Source organism: Symphalangus syndactylus, chromosome 7, assembly GCF_028878055.3.
Source record: "Symphalangus syndactylus isolate Jambi chromosome 7, NHGRI_mSymSyn1-v2.1_pri, whole genome shotgun sequence".
Taxonomy (NCBI): Eukaryota; Metazoa; Chordata; class Mammalia; order Primates; family Hylobatidae; genus Symphalangus; species Symphalangus syndactylus.
In genome coordinates this window covers 57189434-57204382 of record NC_072429.2, presented here as the reverse complement: position 1 = coordinate 57204382, position 14949 = coordinate 57189434, and the positions used below count along the sequence as shown (strand labels likewise).

At 39.3% G+C, this 14949-nt stretch overlaps 1 protein-coding gene across 7 annotated transcripts in view; it reads left to right on the top strand.

The window, feature by feature from the left end:
* Positions 1–14949, top strand: part of CHD7 (chromodomain helicase DNA binding protein 7) — a 185290-nt gene that overhangs the window by 45949 nt on the left and 124392 nt on the right. For 2 of the 7 annotated variants that reach the window (XM_063643277.1, XM_063643276.1), the window contains exon 2: positions 471–590. The exons of the other annotated variants lie outside the window; for them this stretch is intronic. The gene's annotated coding sequence lies outside the window, so the exon portion shown is untranslated. The remainder of the gene's footprint in view (positions 1–470; positions 591–14949) is intronic. 7 annotated transcript variants of the gene reach the window in all.

Below are 14949 nucleotides of genomic sequence, written 5' to 3'. Positions count from 1 at the left end.
GAGGAGCAGTTACTTTCCGATTACTAATAGTTTCCTGGTAAATATCCCATAAAATGTAATTTTGCATTTAAAACTGAAACTTCACTGAATCATTTACATAACATATATGTATTCGATTTATTTATATAATTATGTTTTATCAATTATCTGTGCTTCTTGAAATTTGGAATATTTTTCTTTCACCAGAAGTGTGGATTTCAGAAGAGGACAGCTATACTTAGCATATTTCCAAGTGTGAAGCTAGTAAAGTTAGCATCTTAGAGTGAAGGGACTTTTGCCATTCTCCTCAGCTCCCTTTCCACTTCCCCATTCTGGAGATAAACCAAGAATCAGAGAGGTTAAATAACTAGATCAAGGCCACGTAGCTTAGTTTAATATTTTGTGTATTTAAAATTTTCATAAAATATGAAAAAATGAAAAAGAATTCTTTCAAAATTAAGATAACAAAGTTTATTTATTTTAACTTTTAGGTTTGCTGGTACAGGTTAAAACAGGAAATGTGTGATCGTCCGCACTGAGTGCTAATATCTACCAAGTACTGCGTTAAGTGCATTACATCACACAATCTAATTTGGCCTGATGAATTAAAGGTAGGTGGTATCGTATGTATTTTACAAATGAGAAAAGAAATCTCTTTGTAGTGTAGGTTCAGTTATAGTTCACGGTCAGTCTCAGACCTTCAGTGGGCCCAGAGTGTTCTTTTGATTCTTTTTTTAACACAAGCACCTCATGACCACTGCCCCCTGCATAACTCATTGAGCCAGTTGTAGCCATCAGAGTGGAAGCACATCCACTGCTGATTTCCTTCTGCCATCTGCACCCACCTTCCTGTGTGTCCCAGGGGGGTTCTGCCTCTCCCATCTCATCTCTTCAAAGAGATTTCCTTAATTTCTCCCTTTGTGTCTTTGCCCCTTCTTGTCTCTGTCCCTCTGTGCCTACTTCTGTTAGTGTTTAATTGTATATTTTATGTAGCAAATGCTTACATAGTGCTTTCTAAGTGGCAGACATTGTTCTAAGTGCTTTAGAAATACTAATGTACTTAATGCTTCTAATAGCTCTCTGAAATAAATACTATTATTATCCCCATTTTATTTTATTATTTATTTATTTATTTTGAGACAGGGTCTTGCTCTGTTGCCCAGGCTGTAGTGCAGTGGCGTGATCATGGCTCATTGCAGCCTCAACCTCCAAGGCTCAAGGGATCCTCCCACCTCAGCCTCCCCATTAGCTGGGACTACAGGCATGTGCCACCCTTGCCCGGCTAATTTTTGTACTTTTAGTGGAGACAGGGTTTCCCCATGTTGACCAGGCTGGTCTTGAACTCCTGATCTCAAGTGATACCCCTACCTTGGCCTCCCAAAGTGCTGGGATTACAGGCATGAGCCACTGCACCTGGCCCATAGTAACTACTCTTAACAGAGTTAACAGAGTTACTGTTAACAGAGTTAATATCCAACTTGTTGAATCTGATGGACACTTGTCTTACCTTCCCTCTTTGTCTGTAGCATTTGAACTGGTTGGTTGATCACTTCCTTCTCTTGGTGTTTGCCCCTACCTTGTTGGTTGACTCCTCTGCTTGCCCTCTGAGTGTTGATACTCTTCAGGATTCTGTCTTTGCTCTTTTCTCTTGTCATTCTAAATATGCTTTTGGGTTGACCTCATCTGCTGCAACTTTGTCTTCCTTCTGTATATCAATGACTTAAACGGCCATATGTCAGCTCAGCATTCTCTCTTGAGCTCTCTACTTTCATATTGTACTGTCTCCTGGAGAGCTCTGTGTGAATTTTTTTCTACACCTCTCTTCCATACCAAATAAATAAATCCTGCTTCTCTCCTGTTCCCCACATTTCCGTGAGTGGTTTTTACCATCTGCTCAGTTACCCAGGCCACAGGCCTCATTGTCATCCCAGACTCTTCATCCAGAAACAAGTCTCTCTTGAGTATGTCTGTCTCCTTCTTTGTAGCACCATTGTCTCTTACCTGAACTCCTGTATGAGCCCTTGAACTGGTCTTCCTGGCTCCAGTCTCGTACCTTTCTCTTCCAGTCTGTGCTCCACAGTTTAGTAAAATGCACAACTCTCTTAAAAAGCATAGCTTAAACACTGTGGATTCTTTGACCCTGTTGATGGGAAATTTGCCAGGCCATGTTACCTTGGAGGGTCTACTCTGAAAGCTGGAACAGGTCATTACACAAACAAGGAATTGTAAAGCTGAAAAGGTGTCATGAGTGTGCAGTTCTTCTGAATGGTATAGTATTAGCGGAGAGATGGAAGATGCTTCAATTCCCCGCCCCAACCCAAAACCCACCCCTCACTTATGTGAATAAAGTCTTAAGGAGCCTATACAATCATTGACTCTTCCATGTTTTTGTGGCAGGAGGAAGGAGTGTTAGTGATATACTGAGATATTAGGTAATGGCTAATTCCACACCTATTTTAAGGCACTGTGTCTGGCATTGGGGGTGCAAGTGAGAGACATAAAAGGCAAGGTCTTTCTTTCTTTTTTTTTGAGACAGTCTCGCTCTGTCGCCCAGGCTGGAGAGCAGTGGCGCGATCTCGGCTCACTGCAACGAGCAAGGTCTTTCTTGATGTGCCCGCCTAGCTGGGGACACTGTGCACATTTATAGAGATATAATGGGGACATTGAAATGGTTTATGATGAAAGAAATATTGAAATGTAGTCTATATTTACAGGTTGACCTTTAAACAGGATATCATATTTTCAAAGAAAAATATGAAAAAATGAAAAAGAATTCTTTCAAAATTAAGATAACAAAGTTTATTTATTTTAACTTTTAGGTTTGGGGGTACACGTGAAGGTTTGTTACATAGGTAAACTTATGTTATAGGGGTTTGTTGTACAGATTATTTCACCACCCAGGAATTAAGCCCAGTACCCAATAGTTATCTTTTCTGTTCCTCTCCCTCCTCCCATCCTCCGCCCTCAAGTAGACCCCAGTGTCAATAACAGAAAAATTAGATTTATTCTACAAGTATTATACATGATTCTGAAAGGTTAAAAGCTACTAAATAACCAGTTTGTATGTAGCCAATAAAAGTTATTTGGATATGATGATCTAAGCAATTTTGAGTACAAAGTGGTATTTGAGAACTTTTGCCATAAGTTATTTCACTGTCTTAGGATGGCAGGATTTTGGGGCTGAGGAAATTTGGCATTTGAACGTGTAGAGCTCCAGACAGGTGCCCAGCCAAAGCACAGAGTGCTTGTGAGTGTGCTTTTGAAGTAGAAAAGTGAGATATGTGGTCTGCCAGAACATTTTTTGCCAAACCTTTATTTATATTCTTTAGGTTTGTTTAATAGGATAGTGATTTTTTCAAATGATTTCTGAGTAATTGGCATAAAGTAGGGAATTCGGTATGTTTAGAGATGCAGCAGATATGGGGGAGGAAACTTGAAAATGTGGGTAGGTATAGTATGATGCAAGTATTATCCCTGATGAAACCTAATTATTTAGATTTCCTTATCTGGATCATAATTTTATTATCAGCTGATTTATAGTAGTTAAACTCATTAAGACCATATAGATGGGTGGGTGCAGCAGTCTTAGGCCTTAGTAAACACTGTATTTTGAAACTGAGTAGGTGCCTGGTTCTGTTTGTAATCTTTGATTAAACCAAGTACAAAATTCAAAGCTTCACAGGTAGAGTTAAATTATTTTCATCATTCTCATTATGCAAAACAAATGTCATGTCTGGTAGTAGCTTGTCTTCTCACTGCACTTACTTTTTCTTATATTACAATCTCTTTGCTAACTTGACATGTACTTATTGATCTGTGATCAAAATGGACACAATGTAGAAATTTATGACTACTTAAGTGTGATCTTCTTTCAAACTGAAATATGAAGTTTACTTACAAGTTAGACTGCTGTCCTAATATCAAGAGTCTTGTACACTCATATGTATAAAGTACTTAAAATTAGAATTGGTTAGTCAAATGATTTTTAGGGAAAATAATGTGAGCCAGAAGCATGTCATTACAGTCAGTGCTCAATGATGTAGAATAGCATGGTGGTGCAAAAAAAGTAATAAAAGAATTTGTTACAAAATGCTTTGTATTATAGTTTTAAAAAAAGCAGATGTAACTTCTAAGTTAATTACTGATAATATTATAAAAGATGTTTCTTGAAGTTAGTTTTCCCCCAGTACATGATTCTCCGGAGGAAGGAAACCCAGATGACTGCTGGGGAATAAGGAGAGAGGCCAGTTTGGGGTTGAACCTTTGTTGAAGATGTAGAAAGATGTTAAGTTAAATATACAGAGTTTGTGGATAAAACTTTGTCTTTTATCATATGCTAATATGAATGAAGACATTTAATTTGGCTAAAAGATGGCGTGTTTCGCTGTGTGACACTTATAGTTTTGATTATGGTGGCATTGTAGAACCTACTTGCATTAATGATAAATGTAGGTACAGTAGACCCCCTGCCCCGCCCCAGTCCAAGTTTTTGCTTTCCATGGTTTCTTTTTTTTTTCTTTCTTTTTTTTTTTTTTTTTTTGAGACGGAGTCTCGCTCTGTCGCCCAGGCTGGAGTGCAGTGGCGCAATCTCGGCTCACTGCAAGCTCTGCCTCCCGGTTTCAAACCATTCTCCTGCCTCAGCCTCCCGAGTACTTGGGACTACAGGCGCCCACCACCACGCCCGGCTAATTTTTTGTATTTTTAGTAGAGATGGGGTTTCACTGTGTTGGCCAGGATGGTCTCCATCTCCTGACCTCGTGATCCGCCCACCTCGGCCTCCCAAAGTGCTGGGATTACAGGTGTGAGCCACCGCGCCCGGCCTCCATGGTTTCAATTTCAGCGGTTTCAGTTACCTGTGGTCAACTTTGGTATAGAAATATTAAATGGAGGCCAGGCATGGTGGCTCACGCCTGTAATCCCAGTACTTTGGGAGGCCAAGGCGGGTGGATCATGAGGTCAGGAGATCAAGACCATCCTGGCTAACATGGTGAAACCCTGTCTCTACTAAAAATAACAAAAAATTAGCCAGTCATAGTGGCGGGCGCCTGTAATCCCAGCTACTCGGGAGGCTGAGGCAGGAGAATGGTGTGAACCCGGGAGGTGGAGCTTTCAGTTAGCTGAGATTGCACCACTGCACTCCAGCCTGGGTGACAGAGCGAGAGTCTGTCTCAAAAAAAAGAAATATTAAATGGAAAATTCCAGAAATAAACAACTCCTAAGTTTTTAATTGTGTACCCTCTGAGTAGCATGATGAAGTATTGCACTGACCTGCACTGTCCCATCCAGGACATAAATTATTCCTCTGTCCAGCATACCCATGCTGTAGATGCTACCTGCCCGTTCAGTCACTTTGTAGCCATCTTACGGTTATCAGGTCAACTGTGCCAGTGTCAATGTGCTTGTGTTCCAGTCACCCTTATTTTACTTCAGAATGGCCCCAGAGTGCAAGAGTAGTGATGCTGGTGATTTGGATATGCCAAAGATAAGCAGGAAAATGCTTCCTTTAAATGAAAAGCTGAAAGCTCGTAAAGAAAGAAAAAGGTTTGTGTATTGAGATATACATCTTATAAATCAATGATAAGTATTATTTATGGTAAGAATGAATCTTCTGTCAGTTAAATTGTGGGGAAGGAAAAACAAATTGGTGCTAATTTTGCTGTTGTACCTCAAACTGCAAAAGTTACAGTCACAGTGCCTGATAAGTGCTTAGTTAAGATGGAAAATACCTTAAATTTGTGGGTGGAAGACATGGATAGAAATGTGTTCCAACTGACGGCAATGGGGTTTGGTACTGTGCATGGTTTTAAGTGTCCACTAGAGGTCTTGGTACATATCCCCAGGATGAAGGGGGACTACTGCATAGAAAAAATGTTTCCCAAATTTGTTGTAAGTTGAAATGATTGTGAAATATTGGATGTGAAACTGTTAACTCTGTATTTCAGCCTTAATTCCGTCTCCTTTGTCAAATATAACTTGATTTGAAACCAAAATTTAGTATCATAGTCACCGAATAAGTTACATTTGTTTTCTTCATTTTTTTTCTTCCTGTAGGTTTGCCTTTTTGAGATTGGGTGCAGTTTTCCAAAATACTTTTTCTAATACTCTTCCAAAGATCTCAACCTTCCTTTACAGTTTGAACTCCTGTTTGTATTGCTTGCTTCCCTGATGGAAATCTGAATTTTTATAATTCCTGTGTATTTCTTTTTTGCATTGCCTTAACAGGCATGGGTCTTCGAAAGCCCTGGAGCTCCCTGTGTGACCCCTGCCATTGGTATGCTGTGATGCTTTGCCTGTCCTGTGCTCAGGTTTATTCATGATGGATAAGACTGCCTTCCTATCACATGTGCACTGCTCTAGCAAAGAGAGTAGACAAATTCTTTTCAGTTGTGATGTTGCCCAGGGTTTTGTTTTGTTTTTTTCCCTTTAAGGAAAAGAATGTCAGTGGTGTATATCAGAAAAGACTGTTTACACCCTTTCTATCCCTTGCCTTTCAAACCAGGCAGGATTGAGTACACTTTTAAACTCCCCTGGAATATGAAAAAAGATCCCTTTTCAGCTTTCCAGAAATTTTTTAAAATGTAAAAGAATGTAGGAAATTGCCAAATCAGTTAGTTAATCAGTGACAACTGCAGTAAGTACATGAAGAGCATGCTTCTTAAAGAGCAGCTGGCTGTTTGCTGCTTTCTCAGCCCCTCTGCATGCTTGCCCTTGCCTCACCTCTGCAGCCTCCTCCAGAGGTTCAGTGTCAGCCTTATAGGAGCTGGTGATTGCCAGGGGGTCCCCAGACAGAGCATGGCCACAGGGCAGCTCCTTCCTTCCGTTCCTTCTGTTCCACCCTCACTTTTTGTAGGCTTGACATCACTTGGAGCTTCTGTGTGTCAAGTCAGTAGCTTGAAATAAGTCTAGAGGAAAATCTTTCCCAATGGTGATTTTTTAAAAATCAGGCTAATAAACATGGTGTTATTTGCCTTTATACACCACCCTGGGCTTTACAAAACCCAGGATATTTTATAATATTAAGCAAGATACATACTAGCAATCAGCAAATTTTGTAAAATATACATTACTCTTCCATAAGTCTGCACTGTAAGCATTTTTGCCAGGTGGGTTGAAATACATTTCTGAAATTTAATTTTTTTCTATCCAAAATAAATTACTTAAAAAATTTTCATTTACTTATTTCTAGACCTGTCTCTTCATTTGATTTTCTTCTCTACCATATTACAATTAATTAGGATAACATTCAAAAGATAAGAGACCTGGTGCAGTGGCTCATACCTGTAACCCCAGCACTTTAAGAGGCTGAGGCAGGAGGATTGCCTGAGCCTAGGAGTTCAACACCAGTTTGGGCAACATAGTGAGACTTGTTTCCCAGGAAAAAAAAAAAAAAATTTAGCTGAGTGTGGTGGTACACAGCTATAGTCCCAGCTACTTGGGAGCCTGCATTGGGAGGATTGCTTGAGCCCAGGAGTTGGAGACTGCAGTGAGCTGTGATTGTGCCACTGCACTCCAGCTTGGGTGACAGAGCGAGACCCTGTCTCTTAAAAAAAAAAAAAAAAAAAAAAAAGATATGGGATAGATACACATATTTTATGTAGCTACATATGTGATCTACACCTAGATATGGTATATATAGATACATGTTTGTCTTCATTTCTCTTTTGCCATACAATGTTGAGTACTTCAGGTGCTATTAGAATGTGTGCCCATCTGTTCCTAGGACATGTTGTGTACATGGAATGAAGACCCTGCTGGACATATTTTCTTAGTGTCTGCACTGTGGCAGCAGGTCAGCATCTCCACATTAGGGTCAAGGTGCTGGCCACCTTCTCAGTGGGCTTAGCCTTTAGGAGTTAGCTTCAGAGAGGTATTTGCATTTTGAATTGCAGGGTGTAAAGGACACAAATTTCCATGATCCTTGTGCTTTTGTGGCATAACTTATGTATGGGATAATATACTCCTTTTGGCCACTTAGGAAAAAGCTAGTGCTGTGCACATGCACTTAGTATAAGTTGTTAGCCAAGTGCTATTTCATTAGTTGCCTTGAAAGGAAACATATTAGCCTCAATACTGCATGAAGGAACAAAAGAACAACTTTTTTTTTTTTATCATAAAGGCTACTCAGAATATCCAGATTCTTCAAAGTTATGTAGAAATAACTGAAAGATTTCTGCAAGAAACCTGTGAAATAGTATGTTATGTAACATAGCATTAGATATTAATGTTAACTGCATTTTTTTGACTTGCACAAATATGATTGGCAAACAGATGGGCATATCTTTAAAATTAAACCATCTTTAGATACCCACTCTTTGTAAACTGTTACAGATTAAATTTGTCACTAAGGTCTGTTCATAATTCTTTGAATGAAGTCAGTATTGTTTATTTGTCAGACACAAATGTCAAGACTACTTTCTTAAAGTGACATATCTTTGTATTGCTTTGTAATATTCTTTGTAATATGTGTCATTTGTTGTTGATCCATTATATTAACTGAATGGTCGGTGTATGCTATCCTGTAGGAGGAGCTCAGAGTCTGAGAGCAGGACTTCCCAAACTTTCACATGCACAGAAATCACTTGGGGCCTTTGTTAATAAAAGTCAGATTCTGGTGCAGGAGGTCTGAGGTGAGCCTGAGAGTCTGCATCTCTTTCTTACCAGCTCCCAGGGGTGCCAGGGGTCCTGTCTCTCAGGACTCCACTTCACATGGCAAGACTCCAGTCACCAGAAAGAGAGGGAGGTGAACACATAAGAACAGCAGTGTGCTTAGCACTTTTGTAGCTTCTCCCCATGCTGATGTGGTGGTAGTGCCAGTGAGGGCTTTGGAATCAGCCTGAAGAGGGAGGGTTGAGGGTCAGGAAGCTTCCGGAGATGGGTGGTAACAAAAGAACTGAGACGAAAAAGAGGCCAGGCTCTACAGTGAGGGGATAAGGAGGCCAGAGATGAGACCATGGGTGTGAAGGGGAGGAAGGTATGAGATAGCTGATGGATGGTTGGTAAACTTTGAGTAGTTTGATATACCTAATGGGGGTGTTTGTGAGTGCTTCAGGGGACAGAGGGAAGGGAGTTAAGGGAGTTGAGAATGGACAGGTCGATAAGTATTTGATTATTAGTGCCTTCAAGCATGCTGGAGCATTTGGACTGTAACCTGAAAGCTATGGGAGGTCCTTTAAGGATTTTAATCAGGGAGAAGTATGATGTAATCTGTGTTTTATAAGATCATTCAATCAGTAGTGTGAAAGCATTGAGACCAGAATTAGGAGAACCGATTAGATTTCTAATTTTTTGTGGTTCACTAAACCATGAAGGTCTGATTACTTCAGAGCTAGTGTAAACAGGGAGGAGGAGGTAGACCCATAAATATCTGGGAGAGGGCATTAGCAGGTTGGGAAATGCACTGAATATGTGGGATGTACTGGGGCGTTTATTCAAACTGCAAGCTGCACGAGGACAGGGCCACATCTGTTTCGTTCAACACTGTACGCACAGTGTCTGTTAACCTTGAATATTTTTTAAATGAATGATGACAGGAAGGATCTAGGCTTATTTCCCATTGTTTGGCTAGGTTGAAGCGGTGGATGGAGATGGTGTTACTGTCATAGGGAATGCTAACATAAGGCGTAGCGTTGCGCTATATGATGTCAGTGGTTTTCCTTATTAAAAATGTGTCTCTTCTGTTAATATCAGCAAAATGGGAGGTAACCTAGTAATATGAATGGAGGTTACCAGTACAATCCTTATTACTTTTTATGGTTTTATTTTTAATATGATGCTTGGGGACAAACAGACCTTAGAAGGACTTCACTTACTTCTTTTCTAAATCTTTTTCTGAATTGTGTATAGTTGAGAATTATTCCTAACATACTGAAAATTATTTATGAAGAAATAGGAATATATGTTGGGAGATAATACAGAAAGGACACATAGGTTGTAAGTATAGTTAACATAAAATATGATATATGGAAAAAATACCATATATTTCATCCCAAAGGGTAGATATGGACCTTTAAAAGAATACTAATCTCTGAAAGAGGAGAAAATATTTTTTATGAAAGAGGATTGCTGCTATTTAATATGGTCTTTGTTTAAACATGTTACCTCTAAGAAGAAATACATAGGAGTGCTTTCCATAGAATTTTCTGCAATGATGGAAATGTTCATTACAGGCACTGTCGAGTAGGTAGCCACCAACCACGTGTGGCTTTTGAGCACTTGAATGTGGCTTGTGTGACTAAGGAACTGAATTTTAAGTTTTATTTAGTTTAAGTAGTTTAAATAGCAACATGTGGCTGGTGGCTGCTGGATTACACAGCACAGTCATAGAGTATTGGCAATGCCCTAGCATACTAATGAGGAAGAAAATGTGGTCTTGGCCCCCTTGGCCAACCCAGGGAGTTCAGGAAGGGCATCATTTGACCCATGAAGCAAATACGGAAAATACTTTGTGGTGAACTGATAAGCTGGCGTTGGTGACTTGGGGGGCACTTCCTGATTCTTTATCCAGGTTCTTGTCAGTTGGATAGATGTCTCCTTCACCAGCAAGCATTGGCCCTGCTAGATGTTCCCAAGTGGCTGTTGGGGGCTGGGTTGTGGGTGGGGCAGTGGGAGGAGATTGCTGTTAACCGGATTCAGGATCTAGCTGAAAGGACTTTCACTTTGAGTGGAAGCTCAGCAGTGTGAGCCCTTTATCTTCGGTCTGTCCACCTACCAGTGTGTGGATTCTTTGCCCCTCTTGATATGTTTTGCAGCCTTAATGATTGAGAGGTGTCTCCATGGGTTATGATGAGGGTGGCGATGTGCTGTTTTTTCAGCTGCAAGATGCTTCCTTGGAAATTCTGATTCATGCTCCACCCTCATCCCCAGAATCATTATCACAGTGATGTTCTATACCTCACGCTCTTTGGAGGTAGAAGAGAGAAATTTAAATAGAACAACTCAAAATCAAACCATAAACAGCAAAATAGTCATCAGTATCCAATAGACAAATGTCCTATGATTTCACTCTTGCCCATGCGTTGGCTGTTTATCAAAAAAGTTTCCCTTGGATGACATTTTACTTATACAATAGGACGAATAGTGGTTGAGCTATAGGAGATACTTTGCATGCGAAAGGTGTTATGTATTCACCTATCTCCTTGCTAGGTTTCTAGTCCACACCTGTAACACAGAAAGGTTCTGCGTCACTACCAAATTAAAATTCAGCTATACAAATGCCATTCTACTTTGAGAAGAGTGTAGTAAATAATTCTTTATATTGTTTTGGAAGGTCAGAAAATCACTATATATAAAATAAATTTCATAAGTAAAAATTTAAAATATGTTATAATTAACAAATTTATATATATACATATATTTTTTCAAAATATTAATATTTTCAATAACATTTCTTTCATCTTGGTTTCTTGTGCACCCATTGCTTTTATCATTGATTCTGTCTGTGCTTGGATCTGCCCATTTTTCATTTGGCTATTTCCCAATAAAATGTACCAATAGCTCCAATTTGGTGTTGATATATGCTTGTTTCTTAAAAGTTAGATATAGTATGATTTAAAAACATTTTTGGAAAGGAAATTCACTTCTATTTGGTGATGGCAGCAGTTGTTTTAGTGATTCTCTGAATAAAACAGACTTGATGCAGGCCTTTAATATTTTGTCCTCACTAGTAAGCTGCTGTCTCATTCATTCATTTCTTTCATCTTTGGGAACTGTCACTAAAATGTTTTGTAGAAGAAGTTTACTCCTTTTAGTCTATAAAGGGATTTTTTTCATCTGTTGAATGAGGAGGGGTTTGGATTAGAAGGTCTTCAGAGTGCTTCCTAACTCTGAAATGTTTGTAATTGGTTTCACAGTGTGCCTCTAATGTTGATGATTCTGTTAGTTGAGTGGTCTCGTTGTGACCCCTCCTCACCCCCAAACACATGCATCTTCTGAACTGCCCTTTAATTCACATCTCAGAAAATGCTGGCCAATAGGGCACTGAGTAGAAACTTGAATTACTATGTCTCCATTATATGCATAGGTACCGTTTGCTATATATTCTCACAGTTAGTTAGACTATTCCTCATCAGAAGTTACCGAGGAGTATTTTGTAAAATGGTAACCTGTATTTTTAATAACATAAGCCTTGAATCTTAGTTCTTATTTAAGAGATGCATCATTTACAGATATATAAGCTCCATGAGAACAAGAAGGAATTTTGTTTTATTCACTGATCTCTCTCCAGCTCTTAGACTAGTGCCTGGATCATAGTAGGTGCTCAGTAAATACATTTTGAATAAATAATTGCGATTTGAGAGTTGATTTTTATGTAAAGCCAAATAAAATATAAACGCAACTTGAATGTTTATTACCCAGGTGATAATTATGAGACTTTAAAAAATTTCATTGCTAATTTGTTATTTCTGTTTCTTCTTTTTAAATACTTTATGCTGTCCAGTATGGAAGCCACAGCCCCATATGTACATTTTTTCGCTTGAAATGTAGCTAATAGGAATTGAGATGTACTGTAAGTGTAAAGTACATACTGGGTTTCAAAGACCCAATACCAAAATACGTAAACTAGCTTATTCATTTTTTTTATATTGATTACCTGTTGAAGTGACAGTATTATACATTTATTGGGTTAAATAGAAATTGGTAAAACGGATTTCATTCTTTTGGTCTACTATTAAAATGTAGCTACTAGAAAACTAAAAATTACATGTAATGGCTCGCATTTGTGGCCCATTGAACAGTGTTCATCTAGACACAGAAAATCTAGATATTGAGTGTAGACAAGGGAGAAGCTTTCAAAATAGGGCTTTGAATGAATATCTTTTATAGAAACACAAAATTATACATTGCAGCTGTGACTTGGGAAAGTGGGCATTCAGATGGTCTTGATCAAATTTAAAAAAAGGACCAAAACAAATTAATTAGATTAGCTCAAATCAGAAATATGAAATGCAGCTACCAGATGGATTCCTGGCATAGTTGCCAGCTGGGTCTTGAGGTCAGAAAAGGGGCAGGAAGGCGTTGGTGGCTGTCCCAGTGAGCGGTCACTAATGGCAGACTACAAAGCCAGTTTTTGAACTTCTTTGCCTGGACCTTACCTGAGCATGGTTGTAGTTGCGGTGAGCGACATGCTTAGTCGATACCATATAATGCTGGCGTTTTTCATGCGTCTGGGAGATGGACACTTAGTAGAAGGGTGTAGGGAACAGGAAGAGGAGCACAGCCAAGGGTCAGTATGGTTACTCTCAGGCAGGGCTGTTTTTTCCCTGCTCATGCGCATAGGCAACTTGTCCCTCTCCTGAATCTTAAGCTGATAAAAAGTAAGCACCAACTTCATCGCCACTTCTCCAGGCTTAATCTGGCTCTGTCTCTGCCTCTGGGTTCAGTGGGCTTGCAAGAGAAGGTCACCAGTGGGCTAAGCCATCCACTCCCTCTGGGCTCCCTTTTACCTGGAGCTGGCCTGGAGTCCCATCCAGTCAGTAGCATTTCTTCCCATAACAGTTGGCAGACCCAGGACACATATGTAGACGTTACTTTCCTTAAGCTAATTTGAAAGGTTATTTTGGTAAGTGGTTGGTCTGCATGGCTGGTTTAAGCTATTATCAAGTCCATTCCAGTATTTATGTCTTTGAAAGTTAGAATGAGCCTTGAATAAATGATGACTGACTGCTTAGCCTTTTTAGGAGTGTATTTAATTTAAGAATATTTGTTGCAACTGGAACTGGAGATGTCTACTTCTCTTTATTTTGGATTTTAAAATAGTTGCATAGTAAAGCAGCATGTTTTCAGTAAAATGGCTTTCATGCTCACCTTATTTTCACCCATCTGACCTCTGTATTTGGAGAAAGTAGATCAGAAAATTCATGGCAGTTAGCGGCAGAGTGAAGAGACCTTTGACTTTAGCTGACAGCTGTCATCTGAAAACTACAGACCTGGAGACCCTCTCAGGTGTTTTGTCTGTAGTTCTGACAGTGAACAGGAATGTTGTTTACATTTTCTGTAAGCAAAATTCTCCCCTTGTTAGGAATGTGTTAGAATATGGCAGGCAGAAACAGAATTTTTATGTCTTACTGGTAAGTTCTCAGGAGTGTTGGTTAGCCCATTGTTCATTCCTATGCTCTTATGGAAGCATGTCAGTAGAATTTATGACTGAGCCTGTTTATATCGTCACTTTGGAAATTCTTCAACAAGATATTGTTTTTTCAAGTGGGCTAATATCACACAATGCTTAATATGATTATAAAAGAGAAAAAATGAGTTAAATTCCAAAGATGTTTAAGATTTCAGTCATTTTCTCTATATGAATTAGTTCTTTATTAGGCCGTTGATTTAATTAGTGCTCAACAAAAACACTTTCCTGTTTAGATTGTCAAAGCATTCTTTAAATTAGTTATTTTAATCTGACACAGGATCTGTTAGGAAGAGTTTGAATAACATGCAGCATGTTACATAGTGTACATAGTGCGCTGGAAGCACATAGGGTGCGAACACAAGTGCCTGCCAACTTGTCTCCCTACCTGCTTAGATCCTGCCTTGTCCCAAAAAGACTTAAGGCAATGGTGAGGAGAGCATATTTTGAACTTTATTCTGTTAAAATAATTTTTAGTTTTGAGAAAGTTGTGTTTCTAGTTATGAGAATAGTTAGTGTCTACAGAGTATCCACTCAACTAGTTTTCTCTGAATGGTCACGTGGGATTCTGGTCCACCAGAGCCCAGCATGCCTGCGGGTGAATAATGAGCCTGGTGATTGGGCTGCTCTGTGTCAGTGCAGACTGGGACCATGGTAGGCTCAGAGCCATGAGTGAAATTGGTCCTCTTGGACAATGAAAGCTTTTCTTTTAGTCTCTTTCTGAATCTTGTATATTTCTGCCATTAAACATAATGAAATTATGAATTTATTGTACTGTTCTCAAGGTTGCTTTTCAACATCATTATGAACACTTTCTTGTTAGATGCCTCTGTTGCAGTTACATAGTT